This window comes from Oncorhynchus keta, chromosome 36, assembly GCF_023373465.1.
Source record: "Oncorhynchus keta strain PuntledgeMale-10-30-2019 chromosome 36, Oket_V2, whole genome shotgun sequence".
Classification (NCBI taxonomy): Eukaryota; Metazoa; Chordata; class Actinopteri; order Salmoniformes; family Salmonidae; genus Oncorhynchus; species Oncorhynchus keta.
The window spans coordinates 16,925,908-16,951,909 of record NC_068456.1 but is presented as its reverse complement, the minus strand read 5'-3'; the positions used below and the strand labels follow the sequence as shown (position 1 = coordinate 16,951,909).

The following is a 26,002-nucleotide window of genomic DNA, read 5'->3' as shown; positions in this document are numbered from 1 at the left end:
AATGTAAGCGCCACATAACATTTAGGAGCACCAGGAAGACAAGGTTTTTGTATGGGGCAAAACTGATTCTAGTGAAAGTTAGATATACTGCACTGATTCCAGAAAAAAAAGTTGACTTAGGCTCTGAAGACTGAGCTACCCCATGCTAGCCAGCTGGAAAACAATGACGACATATTTTTCAATGTACATTTTTCAATGTATTGGTATTTAGATATGTTTTCATAGATTGTAAAACTGTAGCCACTGAAGTAATTGCTATACAGGTCATTGGGACGTCCCTACCCCCCATTGAAGCGAAATGTGAATTTGGACTTGTCCCTGACAAGTGACAACCCAAACATCAAAATGTAGCTACGAAGCGCTACTTTGTAACCTGGTATTTTTTTAGTGTCTCTGGAAACATTTAAATGACAGAACTTGAGGAATACCCTTCGCCAAAACCAAATATAACACACAAGATTTCGCGGGCTTCGCTAAAGGGCTGTAACGTTAATGTTACCTTGTAGTCTGAACGTTCAGCATGGCACTTGCTTTACATTTGGACATAACATCATTTTTTTTGTCATGTCACTTCACATAAACAGTATATGGCCAGTGCGCATGTTTTGCACTTTATAACTAAGATAGACTACACTAGTCTGTCGTTTCCAATGGGAACAATGAGTCCTCGTGGGCAGAGCCTAGCAAGAGCTGTTCTAGCAAGCGTTTGCATAATTATTTTTCTGTGAAGTGAGTGTGCAATAACTCAATTCATCTTTACACTCCTAAACAACGCATTTTTTTTATTTGACTTTGGCAAAAGATAAAGTCTACAAACCTTTGTCCACCTTGTTCGCAACATATTTTAATTTTTGGGAACAGAAAACTGTACTGAGTGACAACATGTGCAGAATACCGGCCAAAATCCATCTCGTTCCATCTTCTCCCACTGCCGGCCAATGGGCCTCCTCTCATGCCTCAGATTTAGTGAAATATCTGTGGTTATCGTGTCCAGTTTTGCTGTAGACCGCCAAGGCAAGATAGGCTTATAGCCACGCAAAGAGTGCCCTCTTCAGGACAAATAATAAAATGCAACAATAAAGTCAAATTCTATGAAGAACGGCTTTTTTCCCCAAGCATTTCTTCACATTTTATATCGGTCCTTTTCGGTAGATTAAATGCCAATAAAAATACATCCATATAAGGCTAATATCGGCCGGGCTCAAATTTGTAGGGCCTTCCTCTGATACTGCCCGTTATAGGGGTCCTGAGTGGCAGGGAGCTCGCCCCAGTGATGCTCTGAGGTATCAGTCAAACCTCTGTCCCTGAGTAGGCTGATACCCCATTTTATGGATACACAATCCATAGGTAAGGCTGCACAGTCACATATGAATGTCAATATGTACGATAGGCTGAATAGTGAGGTGAATTCCCACTGTTAAAGTCCCGCAATAAGAGCTACAATGCTAATGTAACCTGTGCTATACTGCACCACTGTAAATCTGCGTTAGTACTTCGTAACTTCACATAGTACTTTAACAACTGTTACACTAATATGCGTGTAAACTCTTCGCAGTTGTGTTCTGTGGGTGTCACTGAGTAGAATGATAACCCATTTCATGAATCCACAATCCATAAGTACGTGAAATATAAGTATGCCCCCAATGCAATTCTTAAATCAATAGATCCACAGTGCGATTTCATACAGATTCTATTTTTCGGAGGTCAAATTAACTAATTATTGTCATTTGTTAATATTCCAAACTTGTTCAGCATGATCTAGTTCAATTATGTCATGATTCCGCTATTTGTATCCGTTTGCATCACTTTCAGTGAGGATTTTTTTTATTTTGAAGGCGAACCGCAAAGTCCACTATTGTGGCTAGTCGTTATTGTAGCTAGCTTCACATAGGTCAAAACCACCTACCCACGAAAACAACCCCAAACCATCCCGGCTAACGTTACGTTCAACGGTGTTGCATTTATATCGTCTACCCATCGGAATATAAGGGAACCTAAAACGATTTATTTTGAAATTAAGAATATTTTTCATGTAATAATGTACGCCGGATAGCTACGCCACATTCATCTGAGCTACAAGTCGCCAATGTGATGTTATATGCGGTAAGTGTCAACTAGCTGACGTTACAAAGTAGCAAGTACAAGAAACCACAATTTATACATATACATTATCGGGCTACACCATCTATTTTGTATCAGTTGTCATGCTTGCAATTTGTCTCTTTATCTAGCTAGCTATTTAACTAGATTTGTTGCATTGCCTGACTAGCTAACTAACATGTTATTCGAGCTAGCTAACACCCCTGTTTAATCTCTTTAACTTGATATTGTCAGTTAGCTAGCTCGCTCGCGATGTCAAACGCACCAACCGTTCGGTCAAATGAAGAATCTGTGGCCCTTTTAGCGAATGAACTCTGACTAAACTGGAAGCTGTTGCTGGCTGTCATTTCCATTTAATATCTGGTAGCTAACAGGCTAAAGAAAGCCAGCTTGTTTTAGCAAACTATAACTTGCTATTTTTAGCAGCTTAGTTTAAGCCACACATGCAATGACTGGAGGAAATAAATTGACACCATAAACTCTGTTACTCAGTGGGGTAAAGTACTTAAGTAAAAATACTTTAAGTCTGTACTTCGCTATTTATATTTTTGACAATTTACTTAACTACACTCCTAAAGAAAATAATGTACTTTTTAATCCATACGTTTTCCCTGACACCCAAACTTACTTATTACAATTTTAATGCTCAGCAGGACAGGAAAATTAACCAATTCACGAGCATATCAAGAAAACTTCCATGGTCATTCTCTGATCTGGTGGAATGACTAAACACAAATGCATTGTTTGTAAAGTATGCCTGAGTGTTGGAGTGTGCCCCTGGCAAACCGTAAATGAAAAAAACGAGAAAATGGTGCCATCTGGTTTGTTTAATATAGGGAATGACAATTGGGTACTTTTCCCACCACTGGTTACACCATACTTGATCTAGCTACCTGCAATTGTCTGTGTTGCAGTTTTGTCAATTTGACTCAGTTTGTTACCTTGCTGTGAAGGTTGAGTTAGTCTGATTTAATCAGGCTGTAATTAATACACAATTAATTGTTATATAGGATACAGCCTGAAACTAATGCTTGTCAAATCGTGTAAATGTTCCTTACAAGCCACAACGTTTTATACAACTACATTTTAACTTACTCTACCTGTTATCTGTGGTGGTTGTTCTTAAATGTCTCGACATTTGAGACTAAATATTCACAGTATTGTTTATCTGACTTTTCAGAGAGCTGGTAGGTTTTATATTGACTATTTGGTTCTACTTAATTCCTATCAGACCATCAGTATGGTTGAAAGTATGGATTATATCCCTCGTGCTTCTCGTGCTCTGCACAGGTCGAGTTGGTTGTTGGATCGAATCCCTGAGCTGACAAGGTACAAATCTGTTGTTCTTCCCTGAACAAGGCAGTTAAACCACTGTTCCCCGGTAGGCCATCATTGTAAATAAGAATTTGTTCTTAACTGACTTGCCTAGTTAAATAAAGGGTTAGCTGCAGAGGCTGTGGCTTGAGGGTCAGCTGCACACAGGACAGCGCATAGTGAGGCAGAGCTTCCTTCTGACTGTGTGATCCGAGGCTTGGAATGACTCTTCTGACCCATCTTTAGCGTTCACGATATGGGTAAACAACACTGGTTAGCACCTCCACCATGTTGTGCGTCATCACCCTGGTCACTAAAGTGCCGGTTAGCTGCCCGAGTGGAGAGCCGGTCATCATCACGGCTATCTGTGTCCTTTGTTGCATCCCCCATGCTGGATGGAGTGCTAGAGAGTCCCGACTCAGGGGGCTTGAAGGAATGCAAAAGCGTTTTTAGCTTCTCTATCTCAGAAGATAAGTAATCAATCTTACGAGTGAGGCTCTTACTTTTTTTTTTTACAGGTGAAGGGGCGGGGGCATCGGTTTCATGGGCTTTCCCTCTTTTTGTGGCCTTAGATGGGTCCTGGCGAACAATGCCAGACGCTGGTAAATTATCTGTGAAAACAAGGCCCTCTACTCTGGCTAGCCGCGCTTCTCTCACCTTCACAGGCAGGATGGCACAGTTAGGGGTCAGAATGGGCTTCAGGTGGTCAACACCTAGAGAGGTGGGGCACAGGTCATTACCATCTTCTACTTGTAGTTCAGCCACAAGAGGATCAGCCATGCATGCCCAGCATCATTTTGATCTGGTGTTCTCTCAGCTCAGAATGTGTAGAAGAAAATTATAAAATATTTATTTTGGAATACTGATTTAATCAAATTAACTAGTAAAATAGTAACCGGAGACTGTATACAACAGCTACCACAATACACAGTAAGGGTAGAGAGCTACAATAATCTGGTGGGAGTTGTACAGCACCTGCACAATAATTTTGGGTGAGCCTACTGTAGTTATGACCACAGGGCTAGAGCAGCAGAGCTACAGTACCAGTCAAAAGTCTGGACACACCTACTCATTTCAGGGTTTTTCTTTATTTGTACTATTTTCTACTTTGTAGAATAATAGTTAAGACATAAACTATGAAATAACACTTATGGAATCATGTAGTAACCAAAAAACTGTTAAACAAATCTAAATCTATTTTATATTTAAGATTTCTTCAAAGTAGTTCAATTATGTCATGATTCCGCTATTTGTATCCGTTTGCATCACTTTCAGTGAGGATTTTTTTATTTTGAAGGCGAACCGCAAAGTCCACTATTGTGGCTAGTCGTTATTGTAGCTAGCTTCACATAGGTCAAAACCACCTACCCACGAAAACAACCCCAAACCATCCCGGCTAACGTTACGTTCAACGGTGTTGCATTTATATCGTCTACCCATCGGAATATAAGGGAACCTAAAACGATTTATTTTGAAATTAAGAATATTTTTCATGTAATAATGTACGCCGGATAGCTACGCCACATTCATCTGAGCTACAAGTCGCCAATGTGATGTTATATGCGGTAAGTGTCAACTAGCTGACGTTACAAAGTAGCAAGTACAAGAAACCACAATTTATACATATACATTATCGGGCTACACCATCTATTTTGTATCAGTTGTCATGCTTGCAATTTGTCTCTTTATCTAGCTAGCTATTTAACTAGATTTGTTGCATTGCCTGACTAGCTAACTAACATGTTATTCGAGCTAGCTAACACCCCTGTTTAATCTCTTTAACTTGATATTGTCAGTTAGCTAGCTCGCTCGCGATGTCAAACGCACCAACCGTTCGGTCAAATGAAGAATCTGTGGCCCTTTAGCGAATGAACTCTGACTAAACTGGAAGCTGTTGCTGGCTGTCATTTCCATTTAATATCTGGTAGCTAACAGGCTAAAGAAAGCCAGCTTGTTTTAGCAAACTATAACTTGCTATTTTTAGCAGCTTAGTTTAAGCCACACATGCAATGACTGGAGGAAATAAATTGACACCATAAACTCTGTTACTCAGTGGGGTAAAGTACTTAAGTAAAAATACTTTAAGTCTGTACTTCGCTATTTATATTTTTGACAATTTACTTAACTACACTCCTAAAGAAAATAATGTACTTTTTAATCCATACGTTTTCCCTGACACCCAAACTTACTTATTACAATTTTAATGCTCAGCAGGACAGGAAAATTAACCAATTCACGAGCATATCAAGAAAACTTCCATGGTCATTCTCTGATCTGGTGGAATGACTAAACACAAATGCATTGTTTGTAAAGTATGCCTGAGTGTTGGAGTGTGCCCCTGGCAAACCGTAAATGAAAAAACGAGAAAATGGTGCCATCTGGTTTGTTTAATATAGGGAATGACAATTGGGTACTTTTCCCACCACTGGTTACACCATACTTGATCTAGCTACCTGCAATTGTCTGTGTTGCAGTTTTGTCAATTTGACTCAGTTTGTTACCTTGCTGTGAAGGTTGAGTTAGTCTGATTTAATCAGGCTGTAATTAATACACAATTAATTGTTATATAGGATACAGCCTGAAACTAATGCTTGTCAAATCGTGTAAATGTTCCTTACAAGCCACAACGTTTTATACAACTACATTTTAACTTACTCTACCTGTTATCTGTGGTGGTTGTTCTTAAATGTCTCGACATTTGAGACTAAATATTCACAGTATTGTTTATCTGACTTTTCAGAGAGCTGGTAGGTTTTATATTGACTATTTGGTTCTACTTAATTCCTATCAGACCATCAGTATGGTTGAAAGTATGGATTATATCCTCGTGCTTCTCGTGCTCTGCACAGGTCGAGTTGGTTGTTGGATCGAATCCCTGAGCTGACAAGGTACAAATCTGTTGTTCTTCCCTGAACAAGGCAGTTAAACCACTGTTCCCGGTAGGCCATCATTGTAAATAAGAATTTGTTCTTAACTGACTTGCCTAGTTAAATAAAGGGTTAGCTGCAGAGGCTGTGGCTTGAGGGTCAGCTGCACACAGGACAGCGCATAGTGAGGCAGAGCTTCCTTCTGACTGTGTGATCCGAGGCTTGGAATGACTCTTCTGACCCATCTTTAGCGTTCACGATATGGGTAAACAACACTGGTTAGCACCTCCACCATGTTGTGCGTCATCACCCTGGTCACTAAAGTGCCGGTTAGCTGCCCGAGTGGAGAGCCGGTCATCATCACGGCTATCTGTGTCCTTTGTTGCATCCCCCATGCTGGATGGAGTGCTAGAGAGTCCCGACTCAGGGGGCTTGAAGGAATGCAAAAGCGTTTTTAGCTTCTCTATCTCAGAAGATAAGTAATCAATCTTACGAGTGAGGCTCTTACTTTTTTTTTTTTACAGGTGAAGGGGGCGGGGGGCATCGGTTTCATGGGCTTTCCCTCTTTTTGTGGCCTTAGATGGGTCCTGGCGAACAATGCCAGACGCTGGTAAATTATCTGTGAAAACAAGGCCCTCTACTCTGGCTAGCCGCGCTTCTCTCACCTTCACAGGCAGGATGGCACAGTTAGGGGTCAGAATGGGCTTCAGGTGGTCAACACCTAGAGAGGTGGGGCACAGGTCATTACCATCTTCTACTTGTAGTTCAGCCACAAGAGGATCAGCCATGCATGCCCAGCATCATTTTGATCTGGTGTTCTCTCAGCTCAGAATGTGTAGAAGAAAATTATAAAATATTTATTTTGGAATACTGATTTAATCAAATTAACTAGTAAAATAGTAACCGGAGACTGTATACAACAGCTACCACAATACACAGTAAGGGTAGAGAGCTACAATAATCTGGTGGGAGTTGTACAGCACCTGCACAATAATTTTGGGTGAGCCTACTGTAGTTATGACCACAGGGCTAGAGCAGCAGAGCTACAGTACCAGTCAAAAGTCTGGACACACCTACTCATTTCAGGGTTTTTCTTTATTTGTACTATTTTCTACTTTGTAGAATAATAGTTAAGACATAAACTATGAAATAACACTTATGGAATCATGTAGTAACCAAAAAACTGTTAAACAAATCTAAATCTATTTTATATTTAAGATTTCTTCAAAGTAGTCACCCATTTCCCTGATTGCTTTGCACAATCTTGTCACCTGGAATGGGTTTCAATTAATAGCTGTGCCTATATTTTCTCAATGCTTTGGAACCAATCAGTGACAAGGTAGGGGTGGTATACAGAAGATAGCCCTATTTGGTAAAATAACAAGTCCAAATGATGGCAAGAACAGCTCAAATAAGCAAAGAGAAATGACAGTCCATCATTAGTTTAAGACATGAAGGTCAGTCAATATGGAAAATTGTGCAGTCGCAAAAACCATCAAGCCCTATGATGACACTGGCTCTCATGAGGACTGTCACAGGAAAGGAAGACCCAGAGTTACTTCTGCTGCAGAGGATAAGTTCATTGGAGTTACCAGCCTCAGAAATTGCAGCCCAATTAAATTCTTCAGAGTTCAAGTAACAGACACATGTCAACATCAACTGTTCAGATGAGTTGCGTGAATCAGGCCTTCATGGTCGTATTGCTTCAAAGAAACCATTAAAGGACACCAATAAGAAGAAGAGACTTGTTTGGGCCAAGAAACACGAGCAATGTACATTAGACCGGTGGAAATCTGTCCCTTGGTCTGATAAGTCCAAATGTGAGATTTTTGGTTCCAACCGCCATGTCTTTGTGAGACACATAGAATGTGAATGGATGATCTCTGCATGTGTGGTTCTCACCATGAAGCATGAAGGAGATGGTGTGGGGGTGCTTTGCTGGTGACATTGTCTGTGATTTTATTTAGGATTCAAGGCACACTTAACCAGCATGGCTACCACAGCATTCTGCAGCGATACGCCATCCCATCTGGTTTGGGCTTAGTTGGACTATCATTTGTTTTTCAACAGGACAGTGACCCAACATGCCTCCAGGCTGTGTAAGGGCTATTTGACCAAGAAGGAGAGTGACGGAGTGCTGCATCAGATGACCTGGCCTCCACAATCACCAGACCTCGACTCAATTGAGATAGTTTGGGATGAGTTAGACCGCCGAGTGAAGGAAAAGCAAACAACAAGTGCTCTGCATATGTAGGAACTCCTTCAAGACTGTTGGAAAAGCATTCCAGGTGAAGTTGGTTGAGAGAATGCCAAGTGTGCAAAGCTGTCAAGGTAAGGGGTGGCTACTTTGAAGAATATAAAATGTATTTTGATTTGTTTTACTTTTTTTTTTAGTTACTACATGATTCCATATGTGTTATTTCATAGTGGTGATATCTTCACTATTACTCTACAATGTAGAAAATAGTAAAAATTAAGAAAAACCCTGGAATGAGTAGGTGTGTCCAAACTTGTGACTAGTACTGTACATTTAAACGTAGGCTCCTTTATGTGAAACACGCATGAATGGCTGTTGTTTGGTAAACCAAGCTGACAACACAGTGGTAGCTCGGGGGAGTTGGTAAGCTTGCTGACGACACACTTTGTTAGCTAGGCTGGTTTGGTAAACTAGCTCGCTAGTAGCGTGCTAGTAATACCAGGGGAGAGGGGTGCCTAGGGGAGGCAATCTGAATTTCACGTCTTATAGTTGGCTAGGCTAACAACCTTCCTAGACGCAGTTATCTAGGGAAGTGATCCGTTCGGGTTTTAAATAGTCAAAGGACAACTGTCTTGCCCATGCCCCAATGTCCAATGACTCCAGACGGACGATGAGAAAGGTCCCAGTACTCCCTGCGGCTGAGTGGGCCATTGAACTTAGAAAACAACTGAGTCAGGCTACACCGCTGTGGAGCCCAGAAACCAGGCATCCGATTGTGGCAGAGGGTAAGGCCTGACGTGCTTGAACCTCACCATTCTCACTCGGCCCAGCCCTACACATGCCTTTGGTCCTACATCCAATCCTAACACAGGTTCTCGCTACCCCCCGACGGCGATGCAGCCGTGGTCAATAACCCCACAAACAGGCATATGGACAGAAACTGAGTGGCGGAGGTCAACCGTTGGCATCTCACTCCTAATACACATGGGTGGTTATGACCCTCTCACAAGGGTACAGGCTCTGGTTGGGTACAGGCTCTCTGAAGAGTACAGGCTCCCACCATTCTCAGGGATTAGAATGACTTCAGTCACAGACCCTCTGAAAGCTTGCACCCTCAACAAGGAGATTGTAGGGCGCGATCACGAGTAAAAGCTTCAGAACAGCAAGATGGCTTTTACTCAACCTATTTCCTGGTTCCGAAGAAAGATGGAGGGTTCCGTCCAGTTCTGCATTTAAAATGATAAAAAATTTGCCTTCCAGGGCCAGGTATATCAGTTTGTGGTATTACCCTTCAAGTCTCTCCCTGGCTCCTCGCATCTTCAGAAGATGCATAAGCGCAGCCCTGAGCTCTCTCCACCTACAGGGTAGATTCTTATTTATCTCCACGATTGGCTCATCTGCGCCCCCCCCCCCATCGTGTGGGTGTGGCCAAGGGCACAGGGTTGACACTGAACCACGTCACCACACCTGGTCTTACCGTGAACAATGAAAAGAGGAACTTCATACCAAGCCAATTTGTCACCTTTGTTATGGCTCTGAACTCCTGCACTACGAGGGCATGTAGAACACCTCAACACGTGGCCAGCATTCTTCTTCTTCCTCAACAATTACAGTTTAAGTTGGTGAAGGTAAGAATGTTCCAACAATAGATGGGCATGCTCAAGGTGGCCTCCATGGTGACACCGTAAGGCCTGCTGTCTCACTACAAGTGTGGTTCAACTACCTCTGCTTGGACCCCAACCGGAACATAAACACCAAAATACGGGTGTCAAGGGTGTGCTACTCTACTCTGCAGCCGTGGAGGAATAGAGCCTGCCTGACTACAGTTCTACTACTCGGATCAATTCCTGGGGAGCAGTGTGGCAACAGGTCTGTATGTGGTGAGTGGTGCCCCTGCTGGAGGAAAGCACACATCAACGTGCTGGAACTTCAGACAGTTTACCTAGCCCTAAATAACTTTCTGCCGGTTCTCAAGCACAAACATGACCTGATTCAATCATACAATACATAGACAGTGTTCCACATCAACCATCAAGGTGATATGAGGTCTGTAGGGTCCCTACATGTGGCCCAACAACTCTTGATATGGGCCCTACCACATCTGGCCTCCCAACGAACCATTAATTTCCCAGTCAAGGTGAACGAGGTGGCAGACTTCTTGTTGCAACAGAAACTGCCCCCGGGGAATGGAGACTTCGCCCACAAGTATTGAAGATGATATGTCAGTGGTATGGAACAGCACATGTGAACCTGTTTGCCTCAGAGCAAACTTCCCACTGCTCCCTCTGGTTCTCTCTGGCAGAGTCTAAGAGCCCTCTGGGCATACAGTGGGGAGAACCCGATTTTGCAGGTTTTCGTACTTACAAAGCATGTAGAGGTCTGTCATTTTTATCATAGCTACACTTCAACTGTGAGAGATGGAATCTAAAACAAAAATCCAGAAAATCACATTTGTATGATTTTTAAGTAATTAATTTGCATTTTATTGCATGACATAAGTATTTGATACATCAGAAAAGCAGAACTTAATATTTGGTACAGAAACATTTGTTTGCAATTACAGAGATCATACGTTTCCTGTAATTCTTGACCAGGTTTGCACACACTGCAGCAGGGATTTTGGCCCACTCCTCCATACAGACCTTCTCCAGATCCTTCAGGTTTCGGGGCTGTCGCTGGGCAATACGGACTTTCAGCTCCCGCCAAAGATTTTCTATTGGGTTCAGGTCTGGAGACAGGCTAGGCCACTCCAGGACCTTAAGATGCTTTTTACGGAGCCACTCCTTAGTTGCCCTGGCTGTGTGTTTCGGGTCGTTGTCATGCCATGACCCATCTTCAATGCTCTTACTGAGGGAAGGAGGTTGTTGGCCAAGATCTCGCGATACATGGCCCCATCCATCCTCCCCTCAATACGGTGCAGTCATCCTGTCCCCTTTGCAGAAAAGCATCCCCAAAGAATGATGTTTCCACCTCCATGCTTCACGGTTGGGATGGTGTTCTTGGGGTTGAACTCATCCTTCTTCTTCCTCCAAACACGGCGAGTGGAGTTTAGACCAAAAAGCTCTATTTTTGTCTCATCGGACCACATGACCTTCTCCCATTCCTCCTCTGGATCATCCAGATGGTCATTGGCAAACTTCAGATGGGCCTGGACATGCGCTGGCTTGAGCAGGGGGACCTTGCGTGCGCTGCAGGATTTTAATCCATGACGGCTTAGTGTGTTACTAATTATTTTCTTTGAGACTGTGGTCCCAGCTCTCTTCAGGTCATTGACCAGGTCCTGCCGTGTAGTTCTGGGCTGATCCCTCACCTTCCTCATGATCATTGATGCCCCACGAGGTGAGATCTTGCATGGAGCCCCAGACCGAGGGTGATTGACCGTCATCTTGAACTTCTTCCATTTTCTAATTATTGCGCCAACAGTTGTTGCCTTCTCATCAAGCTGCTTGCCTATTGTCCTGTAGCCCATCCCAGCCGTGTGCAGGTCTACAATTTAGTCCCTGATGTCCTTACGCAGCTCTCTGGTCTTGGCCATAGTGGAGAGGTTGGAGTCTGTTTGATTGAGTGTGTGGACAGGTGCAGTTAATACAGGTAATGAGTGGAGAACAGGAGGGCTTCTTAAAGAAAAACTAACAGGTCTGTGAGAGCCGGAATTCTTACTGGTTGGTAGGTGATCAAATACTTATGTCGTGCAATAAAATGCAAATTAATGACTTAAAAATCATACAATGTACAGTTGAAGTGTACCTATGATAAAATACCTCTACATGCTTTGTAAGTAGGAAAACCTGCAAAATCGTCAGTGTATCAAATACTTGTTCACCCCATTGTAGATGCCTTAACAACCCACATGGCCAGAGGGCCTACTGTATGCTTTCCTTCCAACCCCCCTGTTCTTAGCAATGCTGAACAGGGTCTCTCAGGCTCAGCACAGTCTGCTGCTTGAAGGCCCCAGATAGCCAGCGAGATCCTGGTTTCCAACCCTCTTCAGTCTTCTGGAGGGAGAGCCATGGCAGCTCCCTCAGACAGGACCTGCTCTCACAGTTAGACAACAGGATATGGCATCTCTGACCAGACCAACTACAGCTATGGGTGTGGCCTTTGAAGAGCTTGACCCTCTACTGATCAGCTGCGACTCTGCTATTATCGAGACGTTACAGAATGCCAGAGCCCCATCGACCAGGAAGATGTATGCTGGTCGCTGGAAGCTGTTTATTGAATGGTGCTCTACCAGGGCAGAGCATCCTTCAGAAACTATTGTACTCAAGGGCCTCCCGGGTGGCGCAGTGGTTACGGGCGCTGTACTGAGATAGATAGTAGCTACTAAAAACAATTGGATACCACGAAATTGGGGAGAAAAAGGGGTAAAAAAAAATAAACTATTGTACTCCGGTCACTCTGCCTCTATCTTGAAGGTGAATGCCTCAGGCATATTGGCTAACCATTTACACATCGATGGAAAATTGTCAGGGACCCACTACCTCATCTGCCAATTCAGAGGTTAGTAGTGCTATTCCTCGTGACCTTGTTGGTATGAGTCATCTGTACTTTCAACCATACGGACGAATGTAACTATGGTTCTACTTATACCTGGAAGACCGGCAGTACTTTCCTGTCACTGAATCTTTTGATGATTAGACAGTGCGTGGTCTGATGTACTGTTTTATATGAAACGCGGAGGCAAGACCTCCCACGCTGTCACGTCACCGGCGTATTATTACTCGACCTGCTCTGCGCGCCAGGGATATAATCCATACTTTCAACCGTACTGACTGTCTTCCAGGTCCGTAGTTACATTTGTAACTTCCGTTTTCTCTCGTCAATAGCTAGTGCAACCAAGCAGGCATGTCATAAAAATGGTACAGTGCCTTCAGAAAGTATTCATACCCTTGCTTTATTCCACATTTTGTTGTTACAAACGGATTTCAAAATTGATTAAATATATATTTTTCTCACACATCTGCACACAATACCCTATAATAACAGTGAAAACATGTTTTTAGAAATTTCAGCAAATTAATTTCACTTTTTTAAATGTAAAAAATAAATAAACAAACAAAAAACGGGTTGATTGTTCTCCATCCTCCCCTGATTCAGAATCTACAATTTTATTGTCATGGCATGCTTGGTTCAATAGCTATTGGCGAGAGAACGGAATATCCAATGCACATCTAACTTTACCTGGTGCCAAACCAACCATATACCGGCCGGGTCTCTAAAAAAAATATTTTCTTCAACTTTCTGGTGTGTACATTTACATGATTTTGCAGGCATTCGTTTCAGGCTGTATATAGCAATTAATTGTGTATTACAGCCTGATTAATGAGACTAAGGTTGAGTAGGCATACTAAGGAGCTACTTTTCAGTATGAACTCACTATGCCTTGTGAAAGTGTAGTGGTTGCAAAGAAACATCTACAAACAGATTTACAGCCATGTAGATACAGTTAAAGTCGAAAGTTTACATACACCTTAGCCAAATGCATTTAAATTCAGTTTTTCACAATTCCAGACTTTATAATCAAGAGTAAAAATGTATTTTTCCTCCAAACATAATGATGGTCATTATGGCCAAACGGTTATATATATTTTTTCCCCTCCAAGGATGAATCAGACTTGTGGATGTCTACAATTTATTTATCTGAGGTCTTGGCTGATTTTCTTTTGATTTCCCCATGGTGTCAAGCAAAGAGACACTGAGTTTGAAGGTAGGCCTTGAAATACATCCACAGATACACCTCCAATTGACTCAAATTATGTCAATTAGCCTATCAGAAGCTTCTAAAGCCATGACACAATTTACTGGAATGCTCCAAGCTGTTTAAAGGCAATGTACATTTCTGACCCACTGGAATTGTGATTAAGTGAAATAATCTGTCTGTAAACAAATGTTGGAAAAATGACTTGTGTCATGCACAAAGTAGATGTCCTTCTGTAGCTCAGTTGGTAGAGCATGGCGCTTGTAACGCCAGGGTAGTGGGTTCGATTCCCGGGACCACCCATACGTAGAATGTATGCACACATGACTGTAAGTCGCTTTGGATAAAAGCGTCTGCTAAATGGCATATATATGTCCTAACTAACGTGCCAAACTATAGTTTGTTAACAAGGAATTTGTGGAGTGGTTGAAAAATGGGTTATAATGACTCTAAATGTATGTAATCTTCCGACTTCAGCTGTATATCTCACAATTCTTCGACTTGCAAGTTTGCCACAGTGTTTTTTGTTTGCTCAATGTATGGTCCAGTATAATCCTGATTTGAACTGATTTGGCCGATTCTTTTCATGGTTTGAATGTAGAGAGGACATGAGGCATGTAAGTTCAGGCAGAGAGTGTGTGACCTGATTTACTATTAGTTACCATGAAGCTTCTCTATATGGTCCTCCACCTTGGGGAGAGAGAAGTAAACATCAACACAGATATTTTTACACATGCTTTTGAAGAGCATATAGCAGGCTATGAATGCTGCCAGGCAACTGAAGTATGAAAATAAAATCAACAATAGAAAGCAGCCCTGAGGACTTCCAAACTGTGTGAAAATGTCCAGAGAAAGGGAGAGGCTAGAATGAAAATGTGAGGTTTGGTTTCAAAAAGGTGGAAGGGTCATGGTGCTGTTCTTGTGAAAGCACTTATTATTACCAAAGATACTTCCTACTCTTGAGGGATGATAAATTGACGAATGTGTAAGGGGTCAGGGCATTATGTCAATGAACACAACAATTAATTGTTTTTTTATTGTTGTCAGTATGGCCAGTTCACTTTGAAAAGGAATTATCTTTGCCAAGCATGTCTATGGACAAGCAGATGAGTTCAAAGCAGACAAGACAAGTCTGTTTTGTGTGCTTGCAGAAACAAAAGATTGCTGTATTTTGGATTCAAACTGAAGGCTTCTTGATTTTAGCAAACCAACATTTTCACACAGCTCTTTGACAAGAGTTTTTATATCAACTTATTTTGGGAGTTATGGCTTTGCTTACTGAAAGCCTATACATGTATTTCTTATGTAGGCTATGAGGTAAATGGGACCCTTCCTCCCTCGGTCTGTATGCATACTCTGAACCACATGATGGCAATGACTTAATTCTGTTCCTCTCCATGCATAATTAGAAACGCATGAAGTTCTACCAACACTCACATGATATGCCCAAGTTTGCCTGGCTAGCAACTAGTCTTGGGAGTTCTAGTGCACTTGGATCTATGTTGAAAATCAAATCAAATTTTATTTGTCACATACACATGGTTAGCAGATGTTAATGCGAGAGTAGCGAAATGCTTGTGCTTCTAGTTCCGACAATGCAGTAATAACCAACAAGTAATCTAACTAACAATTCCAAAACTACTGTCTTATACACATTGTAAGGGGATAAAGAATATGTACATAAAGATATATGAATGAGTGATGGTACAGAGCAGCATAGGCAAGATACAGTAGATGGTATCGAGTACAGTATATACATATGAGATGAGTATGTAAACAAAGTGGCATAGTTAATGTGGCTAGTGATACATGTATTACATAGGATGCAGTAGATGACATAGAGTACAGTATATACGTATGCATATGAGATGAATAATGTAGGGTATGTAACATTATATTAGGTAGCATTGTTTAAAGTGGCTAGTGATATATTTTACATCATTTCCCATCAATTCCCATTATTAAAGTGGCTGGAGTTGAGTCAGTGTCAATGTGTTGGCAGCAGCCACTCAATGTTAGTGGTGGCTGTTTAACAGTCTGATGGCCTTGAGATAGAAGCTGTTTTTCAGTCTCTCGGTCCCAGCTTTGATGCACCTGTACTGACCTCGCCTTCTGGATGATAGCGGGGTGAACAGGCAGTGGCTCTGGTGGTTGTTGTCCTTGATGATCTTTATGGCCTTCCTGTAACATCGGTTGGTGTAGGTGTCCTGGAGGGCAGGTAGTTTGCCCCCGGTGATGCGTTGTGCAGACCTCACTACCCTCTGGAGAGCCTTACGGTTGTGGGCGGAGCAGTTGCCGTACCAGGCGGTGATACAGCCCGCCAGGATGCTCTCGATTGTGCATCTGTAGAAGTTTGTGAGTGCTTTTGGTGACAAGCTGAAATTCTTCAGCCTCCTGAGGTTGAAGAGGCGCTGCTGCGCCTTCTTCACAATGCTGTCTGTGTGAGTGGACCAATTCAGTTTGTCTGTGATGTGTATGCCGAGGAACTTAAAACTTACTACCCTCTCCACTACTGTTCCATCGATGTGGATAGGGGGTGTTCCCTCTGCTGTTTCCTGAAGTCCACAATCATCTCCTTAGTTTTGTTGACGTTGAGTGTGAGGTTATTTTCCTGACACCACACTCCGAGGGCCCTCACCTCCTCCCTGTAGGCCGTCTCGTCGTTGTTGGTAATCAAGCCTACCACTGTTGTGTCGTCCGCAAACATGATGATTGAGTTGGAGGCGTGCGTGGCCACGCAGTAGTGGGTGAACAGGGAGTACAGGAGAGGGCTCAGAACGCACCCTTGTGGGGCCCCAGTGTTGAGGATCAGCGGGGTGGAGATGTTGCCTACCCTCACCACCTTGGGGCGGCCCGTCAGGAAGTCCAGTACCCAGTTGCACAGGGCGGGGTCGAGACCCAGGGTCTCGAGCTTGATGACGAGCTTGGAGGGTACTATGGTGTTGAATGCCGAGCTGTAGTCGACGAACAGCATTCTCACATAGGTATTCCTCTTGTCCAGATGGGTTAGGGCAGTGTGCAGTGTGGTTGAGATTGCATCGTCTGTGGACCTATTTGGGCGGTAAGCAAATTGGAGTGGGTCTAGGGTGTCAGGTAGGGTGGAGATGATATGGTCATTGACTAGTCTCTCAAAGCACTTCATGATGACGGAAGTGAGTGCTACGGGGCGGTAGTCGTTTAGCTCAGTTACCTTAGCTTTCTTGGGAACAGGAACAATGGTGGCCCTCTTGAAGCATGTGGGAACAGCAGACTGGGATAGGGAATGATTGAATATGTCAGTAAACACACCAGCCAGCTGGTCTGCGCATGTTCTGAGGACGCGGCTAGGGATGCCGTCTGGGCCGGCAGCCTTGTGAGGGTTAACACGTTTAAATCATTTACTCACCTCGGCTGCAGTGAAGGAGAGTCCGCATGTTGTCGTTGCAGGCCGTGTCAGTGGCACTGTATTGTCCTCAAAGCGGGCAAAAAAGTTATTTAGTCTGCCTGGGAGCAATACATCCTGGTCCGTGACTGGGCTGGTTTTCTTCTTGTAGTCCGTGATTGACTGTAGACCCTGCCACATACCTCTTGTTTCTGAGCCGTTGAATTGAGATTCTACTTTGTCTCTATACTGACGCTTAGCTTGTTTGATAGCCTTGCGGAGGGAATAGCTGCACTGTTTGTATTCGGTCATGTTACCAGTCACCTTGCCCTGATTAAAAGCAGTGGTTCACGCTTTCAGTTTCATGCGAATGCTGCCATCAATCCACGGTTTCTGGTTAGGGAATGTTTTAATCGTTGCTATGGGAACGACATCTTCAACACACGTTCTAATGAACTCGCACACCGAATCAGCGTATTCGTCAATGATGTTATCTGACGCAATACGAAACATATCCCAGTCCACGTGATGGAAGCAGTCTTGGAGTGTGGAATCAGCTTGGTCGGACCAGCGTTGGACAGACCTCAGCGTGGGAGCTTCTTGTTTTAGATTCTGTCTGTAGGCAGGGATCAACAAAATGGAGTCGTGGTCAGCTTTTCCGAAAGGAGGGCGGGGCAGGGCCTTATATGCGTCGCGGAAGTTAGAGTAACAATGATCCAAGGTTTTTCCAGCCCTGGTTGCGCAATCGATATGCTGATACAATTTAGGGAGTCTTGTTTTCAGATTAGCCTTGTTAAAATCCCCAGCAACAATGAATGCAGCCTCAGGATGTATGGATTCCAGTTTGCGAAGAGTCAAATAAAGTTCGTTCAGAGCCATCGATGTGTCTGCTTGGGGGGGGAATATATACGGCTGTGATTATAATCGAAGAGAATTCTCTTGGTAGATAATGCGGTCGACATTTGATTGTGAGGAATTCTAAATCAGGTGAACAGAAGGATTTGAGTTCCTGTATGTTTCTTTGATCACACCACGTCTCGTTAGCCATAAGGCATACGCCCCTGCCCCTCTTCTTACCAGAAACATGTTTGTTTCTGTCGGCGCGATGCGTGGAGAAACCCGCTGGCTGCACCGCCTCCGATAGCGTCTCTCCAGTGAGCCATGTTTCCGTGAAGCAAAGAGCGTTACAGTCTCTGATGTCCCACTGGAATGCTGCCCTTGCTCGGGTTTCATCAACCTTGTTGTCAAGAGACTGGACATTGGCGAGAAGGTAGGGAGTGGTGCACGATGTGCCCGTCTTCGGAGTCTGACCAGAAGACTGCCTCGTTTCCCTCTTTTACAGAGTCGGTCTTTTTTTGGGGTCGCCGGCTGGGATCCATTCCGTTGTCCTGGTTGAAAGGCAGAACACAGGATCCGCGTCGCGAAAATCATATTCTTGGTCGTACTGATGGTGAGATGACGCTGATCTTATATTCAGTAGTTCTTCTCGACTGTATGTTATGAAACCTAAGATGACCTGGGGTACTAATGTAAGAAATAACACGTAAAAAAAACAAAAAACTGCATAGTTTCCTAGGAACGCGTAGCGGCCATCTCTGTCGGCGCCTCCCATGTTGAGTACTTGGATCTATGTTGAAAGAGGATATATCCCATATAATGTTTACATCTGAAGATCTGAGTCGTACGTACATTTAGGGCATTTCCATGTAAAAGGACCCATGAGCACCAACGTGAAGTTCATTGGAATATGTCAAATTGGGTGTCAAATGAAAACTAATGCAGGGCATACAATACACGACTTTAAAATATGTAACGTCACTGAACCTCTCACATTAAACGACAGTCTTTCCTGTAGTTTTTCGTCTTGCCAACGTAGTGGTGCAGACACTAAGCAATGTATCACAGATGTTGGATTTCACACAATACAAGATTCTTCAATTGGTTGTCAGGATTCTCGATACCACACTGTCTCATGAAAACGATGTGATTTAGATTGTTAACATAGCTAGAACGAGCTGTGGCTCAAAGCAGCCTCATAAACATTATCAGTCAGACGTTCACGCTTGCCATACAGACTTGTAATATCTAGACCAATAAATGTTGAATAGAAAAAACAGGTACGGCTTTTTGTTTTGTTTTGAAGAACTCCACAACAACAAAGACTTGCATTCAGAAAACGATTCTCACAATTTTATATTTTTATTTCACCATTATTTAACCAGGTAGGCCAGTTGAGAACAAGTTCTCATTTACAACTGCGACCTGGCCAAGATAAAGCAAAGCAGTGCGACAACAGTTACCCATAAACAAACGTACAGTCATTAACACAAGATATAATAAAAATCTATGTACAGTGTGTGCAAATGTAGGGAGGTAGGCAATAAATAGACCCTAGAGGCGAAAATAATGACAATTTAGCATTAATATTGGAGTGGTAGATGTGCAGATGATGTGCAAGTGGAGATACTGGGGTGCAAAAGAGCAAGAGGGTAAGTAATAATATGGGGATGAGGTAGTCGGGTGTGCTATTTACAGATTGGCTGTGTACAGTGATCGGTAAGCTGCTCAGACAGCTGATGCTTAAAGTTAGAGAGTGAGATATTAGACTCGAGCTTCTGAGATTTTTGCAATTCGTTCCAGTCATTGGCAGCAGAGAACTGGAAGGAAATGCGGCCAAGGGAAGTGTTGGCTTTGGGGATGACCAGTGCAATATGCCTGCTGGAGCGTGTGCTGCGGGTGGGTGTTTCTATGGTGACCAGTGAGCTGAGATAAGGCGGGGCTTTACCTAGCAAAGACATAGATGACCTGGAGTCAGTGGGTTTGGTGACGGATATGTAGTGAGGGCCAGCCAACGAGAGCATACAGGTTGCAGTGGTGGGTAGTATATGGGGCTTTGGTGATAAAACGGATGGCACTGTGATAGACTACTTCCAGTTTGCTGAGTAGAGTGTTGGGGGCTATTTTGTAAATTACATTGTTGAGGATCGGTAGGATATAGTCCGTTTTACAAGGGTATGTTTGGCGGCATGAGTGAAGGAGGCTTTGTTGCGAAATAGGAAGCCGATTCTAGATTTGATTTTGGATTGGAGATGTGAGTCTGGAACGAGAGTTTACAGTCTAACCAGACACCTAGGTATTTGTAGTTCACATATTTTAGGTCAGAACCGTTCAGAGTAGTGATGCTAGTTGGGCGGGAGGGTGCGGGTAGCAATCGGTTGCCGAGCATGCACTTAGTTTTACTAAGCATTTAACCTCTCTGGGATATGTGGGACGGTATCGTCACAGAAAAACACAGCCATTTTTCCAGCCAAAGAGAGGAGTCACAAAAAGCACAAATAGAGGTATAATTAATCACTAACCTTTGATGATCTTCATCAGATGACACTCATAGGACATCATGTTACACAATACGTGTATGTTTTGTTTGCTAAAGTGTATATTTATATAAAAAAATCTCATTTTACATTGGCACGTTATGTTCAGTAGTTCTAAAACATGCGGTGATTGTGCAGAGAGCCACATCTATGTAAAGAAATACTCATTATAAATGTTGATGAAAATACAACTGTTATACATGGAATTAGAGATATACTTCTCCTTAATGCAACCTCTGTGTCAGATTTTAAAAAATAAAAAAATTACGGAAAAAGCAAACCATGCACTAATCTGAGTACAGCTTTCAGACAACAAAGCAGCCAAAAAGATATCCGGCATATTGGGTAGTCCACATTAGTCATAAATAGCATTATAAATACTCACTTACCTTTGATCTTCATCAGAATGCACTACCAGGAATCGCAGCTCCACAATAAATGTTTGTTTTGTTCGATAATGTCCATCTTTATGTCAAAATAAATTATTTTGTTAGGGCATTTGGTAAACAAATCCAAAGAAGGGCCAGATGTATACAGAATGGTGTCGTCTGCGTAGAGGTGGATCAGAGAATCACCAGCAGCAAGAGCGACATCATTGATATATACAGAGAAAAGGGTCAACCTGAGAATTGAATCCTGTGGCACACCCATAGAGACTGCCAGAGGTCCGGACAACAGGCCCTCTGATTTGACACACTGAACTCTATCTGAGAAGTAGTTGGTGAACCAGGCGAGGCAGTCAATTGAGAAGCCAAGGCTATTGAGTCTGCCGATTTAAGAATGCGGTGATTGACAGAGTCGAAAGCCTTGGCCAGGTCGATGAAAACCGATGGCGGTTATGATAAAATTTAGGACCTTGTGCCTGGCTGAGGTGCACGCATGATCAGCTCGGAAACCAGATTGCAATGTGGAGAAGGTACGGTGGGATTCGAAATGGTTGGTGATCTGTTTATTAACTTGGCTTTCAAAGATTTTAGAAAGGCAGGGCAGGATGGATAAAGTTATTTCACAGTTTGGGTCTATAGTCATGGCCAAAAGTTTTGAGAATGACACAAATATTAATTTTCACAAAGTCTGCTGCCTCAGTTTGATGGCAATTTGCATATACTCCAGAAAAGTCATCAGATGAATTGCAATTAATTGCAAAGTCCCTCTTTGCCATGAAAATGAACTGAATCCCTCAAAAACATTTCCACTGCATTTCAGCCCTGCCACAAAAGGACCAGCTGACATCATGTCAGTGATTCTCTTGTTAACACAGGTGTGAGTGTTGATGAGGAGGCTGGAGATCACTCTGTCATGCTGATTGAGTTTGAATAACAGACTGGAAGCTTCGAAAGCTTCCTCTGTCATCCATGGTTACCTGCAAGGAAACACGTACCGTCATCATTGCTTTGCACAAAAAGGGCTTCACAGGCAAGGATATTGCTGCCAGTAAGATTGCACCTAAATCAACCATTTATCAGATCATCAAGAACTTCAAGGAGAGTGGTTCAATTGTTGTGAAGACTTCAGGGCACCCAAGAAAGTCCAGCAAGCGCCAGGACCATCTCCTAAAGTTGATTCAGCTGCGGGATCGGGGCACCACCAGTACAGAGCTTACTCAGGAATGGAAACAGGCAGGTGTGAGTGCATCTGCACGCACAGCGAGGCAAAGATTATTTGGAGGATGGCCTGGTGTCAAGAAGGACAGCAAGGAAGCCACTTCTCTCCAGAAAAAAACATATGGGACAGACTGATATTCTGCAAAAGGTACAGGGATTGGTCTGCTGAGGACTGGGGTAAAGAAGTTTCCTCGGATGAATCCCCTTACCCATTGTTTGGGGTTTCCGGAAAAAAGCTTACCCGGAGAGGACACGGTGAGCGCTACTATCAATCCTGTGTCATGCCAACAGTAAAGCATACTGAGACCATTCATATGTGGGATTGCTGACCAACAATGCCTTTTCCAGCATGATGGAGCACCTTGCCATAAAGAAAAAGTGATAACTAAGTGGCTTGGGGAACAAAATATCGATATTTTGGGTCCATGGCCAGGATGCCTCCCAGACCTTAATCCCATTGAGAATTTATGGTCAATCCTCAAGAGGCGGGTGGACAAACAAAAACCCAGAAATTCTGACAAACTCCAAGCATTGATTACGCAAGAATGGGCTGCCATCAGTCAGGATGTGGCCCAGAAATTAATTGACAGCATGCCAGGGCGGATTGCAGAGGTCTTGAAAAAGACGGGTCAATGCTGCAAATATTGACTCTGCATCAACATGTAATTGTCAATAAAAGCCTTTGACACATATGAAATGCTTGTAATGATACTTCAGTATTCCATGGTAACATCTGACAATAATATCTAAAGACACTGAAGCAGCAAACATTGTGGAAAATAATATTTGTGTCATTCTCAAAACTGTTGGCCACGACTGTAGAGTATCTCCCCCTTTTATAATAATAATAATAATAATATATGCCATTTAGCTGACGCTTTTATCCAAAGCGACTTACAGTCATGTGTGCATACATTCTACGTATGGGTGGTCCCGGGAATCGAACCCACTACCCTGGCGTTACAAGCGCCATGCTCTACCAACTGAGCCACAGAAGGACCAGGAGGATAACCGTGGCAGCTTTCCAATCTTTGGGAATCTCAGACGATACGAAAGAGAGGTACAGCTATTCTCTCCTATTCCATCTAGACCTATAGCCTAATTGCATAGACACTCCAAATGTTTATCACCCGGAGAATGCTCAATGCAGTCCAAATTGCTCCCCCTCTTCATTATGAGGCTTTACCAAAAATGATCTATTGAAATGATAAGATAGTTGAGTGACCACACTAAAAATGGAAATACAAGTCCTCAAAGATGGAAGGCAGGCGGGAGGATCAGGTGGAACCATTCTAGCCAATGAGAGGGCAGATACGTGTGTGAACAACAGTCACAACTCTGATATTAAGTCATTTTTCTTTGTTGCTGAAATGCCACGTGTCTAACTTAGATGAGTGCATTCATAACAACCAAACCATTTTGTGTGTGTGTGTGAATTAGTTATGTTCTTATTTTGCTGAGTAAATAACTCACGGACACTAGAGAAGCTTAAAACCTCTTAGAGCTCCCCCCTACTTTGTGCAATTTCCGCCTGAAGACATACCCAAATCTAACAGCCTGTAGCTCAGGCACAGAACCAAGGATATGCATATTCTTGGTGCCATTTGAAAGAAAACACTCAAAGTTTGTGTACATGTGAATTGAATGTAGGAGAATATAACACAATAGATCTGGTTTAGATACAAATTTAAAAATCATGTGGTTTTTTTCATTGTTTTATCTTTAAAACAAACATTCAGAGAGGATGATGGGGACAATTTCAGTGAAAACTATAAGAGGGCAACAGTACTTGTGCAAAGTTTCAGAATAATAACTTCCAAAATGAGTGTGCCACATGACATTTATCATGAAGTCACCCAGGTGTCCCACACAAGTAGCCCAAATGTACCCCAGTGGCCAAATTGGTGAAGTTATACATTTTGGAACAAATAACTATATACAATAATTTGAGAAAAGAAAATGGGGGAAAAAATTATTATTGATTGAAAAATATATGAAAAAATATATACACATTTACAAAATAACATGGCAAACTATTTACACACTTTCAATATTTGGAAGACCCTCAGTCCTCTGTCAAATCAAATCTATTTATATAGCCCCAGCCTAAACCCCCAAACAGCAAGCAATGCAGGTGTAGCAGCACGGTGGCTAGGAAAAACTCTCTAGAAAGGCAGAAACCTAGAGAGGAACCAGGCTATGACGGGTGGCCAGTCCTCTTCTGGCTGTGCCGGGTGGAGATCACAGTGGTTGTCAAGGGTGCAACAGGACAGCACCCCGAGTAAAAATGGAGAGTTTAGGGTTCCATAGCCACAGGCAGAACAGTTGAAACTGGAACAGCGGCAAGGCCAGGTGGACTGGGGACCACAAGGAGTCATCATGCCAGGTAGTCCTGACGCATGGTCCTAGGGCTCAGGTACTCCGAGAGAGAGAATTAGAGAGAGCATAATTCAATTCACATAGGACACCGGATAAGACTCCCATTCGGAGTCAGTGTCACTGTGAAAGAAAATGTTCAGTTAGAATAGTTTCACATATGAGCCCTGTATCAACAGGTATAATAAACATATATATATATATACGTACTCTCTCTCTCTCTATATATATATATTTATATAAATATATATATATATATATATTTATATAAATATTTATATATATATATTTAAATATATAAATATATATATATATATATAAATATTTATATATAATATATATATATTTATATGAATATATATATATTTATATGAATATATATTTATATAAATATTTATATAAATATATATATATATATATATATATTTATATAAATATATATATATATATATATATATATATATAAATATTTATATATATTTATATATTTAAATATATATATATATATATATAAATATTTATATATATTTATATATTTAAATATATATATATATAAATATTTATATAAATATATATATATATATATTTATATAAATATATATATATATATATATATATATATAAATATATATATATATATATTTATATATTTAAATATATATATATATAAATATTTATATAAATATATATATATATATATATATTTATATAAATATATATATATATTTATATATTTATATAAATATATATATATATAGAGAGAGAGAGAGTACAGGGAACATAAGGTTGAATATATTATTATAACCTGCTAGATCTACTGTCTCTTTTATATTATGTTTTATATATATGACAGACCAGCTAGATCTACTGTCTTTATTATATTATAACAGACCAGCTGTATCTACTGTCTCCATTTCACTTTAGCCATTGTTGTGGGCCTGCCCTCCCCTCAACAGCCTCAAATAGGCTATTTCATGTGGGTTGGGGTGGGGCGGCAGACACGCGCATCTCACATTTTATGACATTACATGTTTATATATTGCTTCTAAAATGTAAAAAAAATCACAAATAATATTTTATATGATTAATTTCAAACAAGGGCATTAGCATA

At 41.9% G+C, this 26,002-nt stretch overlaps 1 protein-coding gene across 6 annotated transcripts in view; it reads left to right on the top strand.

The window, feature by feature from the left end:
- The window catches only part of LOC118369716 (phosphatidylcholine:ceramide cholinephosphotransferase 1-like), a 74,272-nt gene that overhangs the window by 11,602 nt on the left and 36,668 nt on the right, over positions 1-26,002 (top strand). Inside the window, exons 1-2 of one of the 6 annotated variants that reach the window (XM_052498601.1) lie at positions 1,877-2,103; positions 8,352-8,612. The exons of 1 other annotated variant lie outside the window; for it this stretch is intronic. The gene's annotated coding sequence lies outside the window, so the exon portion shown is untranslated. Of the gene's footprint in view, positions 1-1,326; positions 1,348-1,876; positions 2,104-4,755; positions 4,980-8,351; positions 8,613-26,002 lie in introns of those variants that run through there. 4 more of the 6 variants (XM_052498600.1, XM_052498603.1, XM_052498599.1 and 1 more) reach the window with 4 other exon arrangements.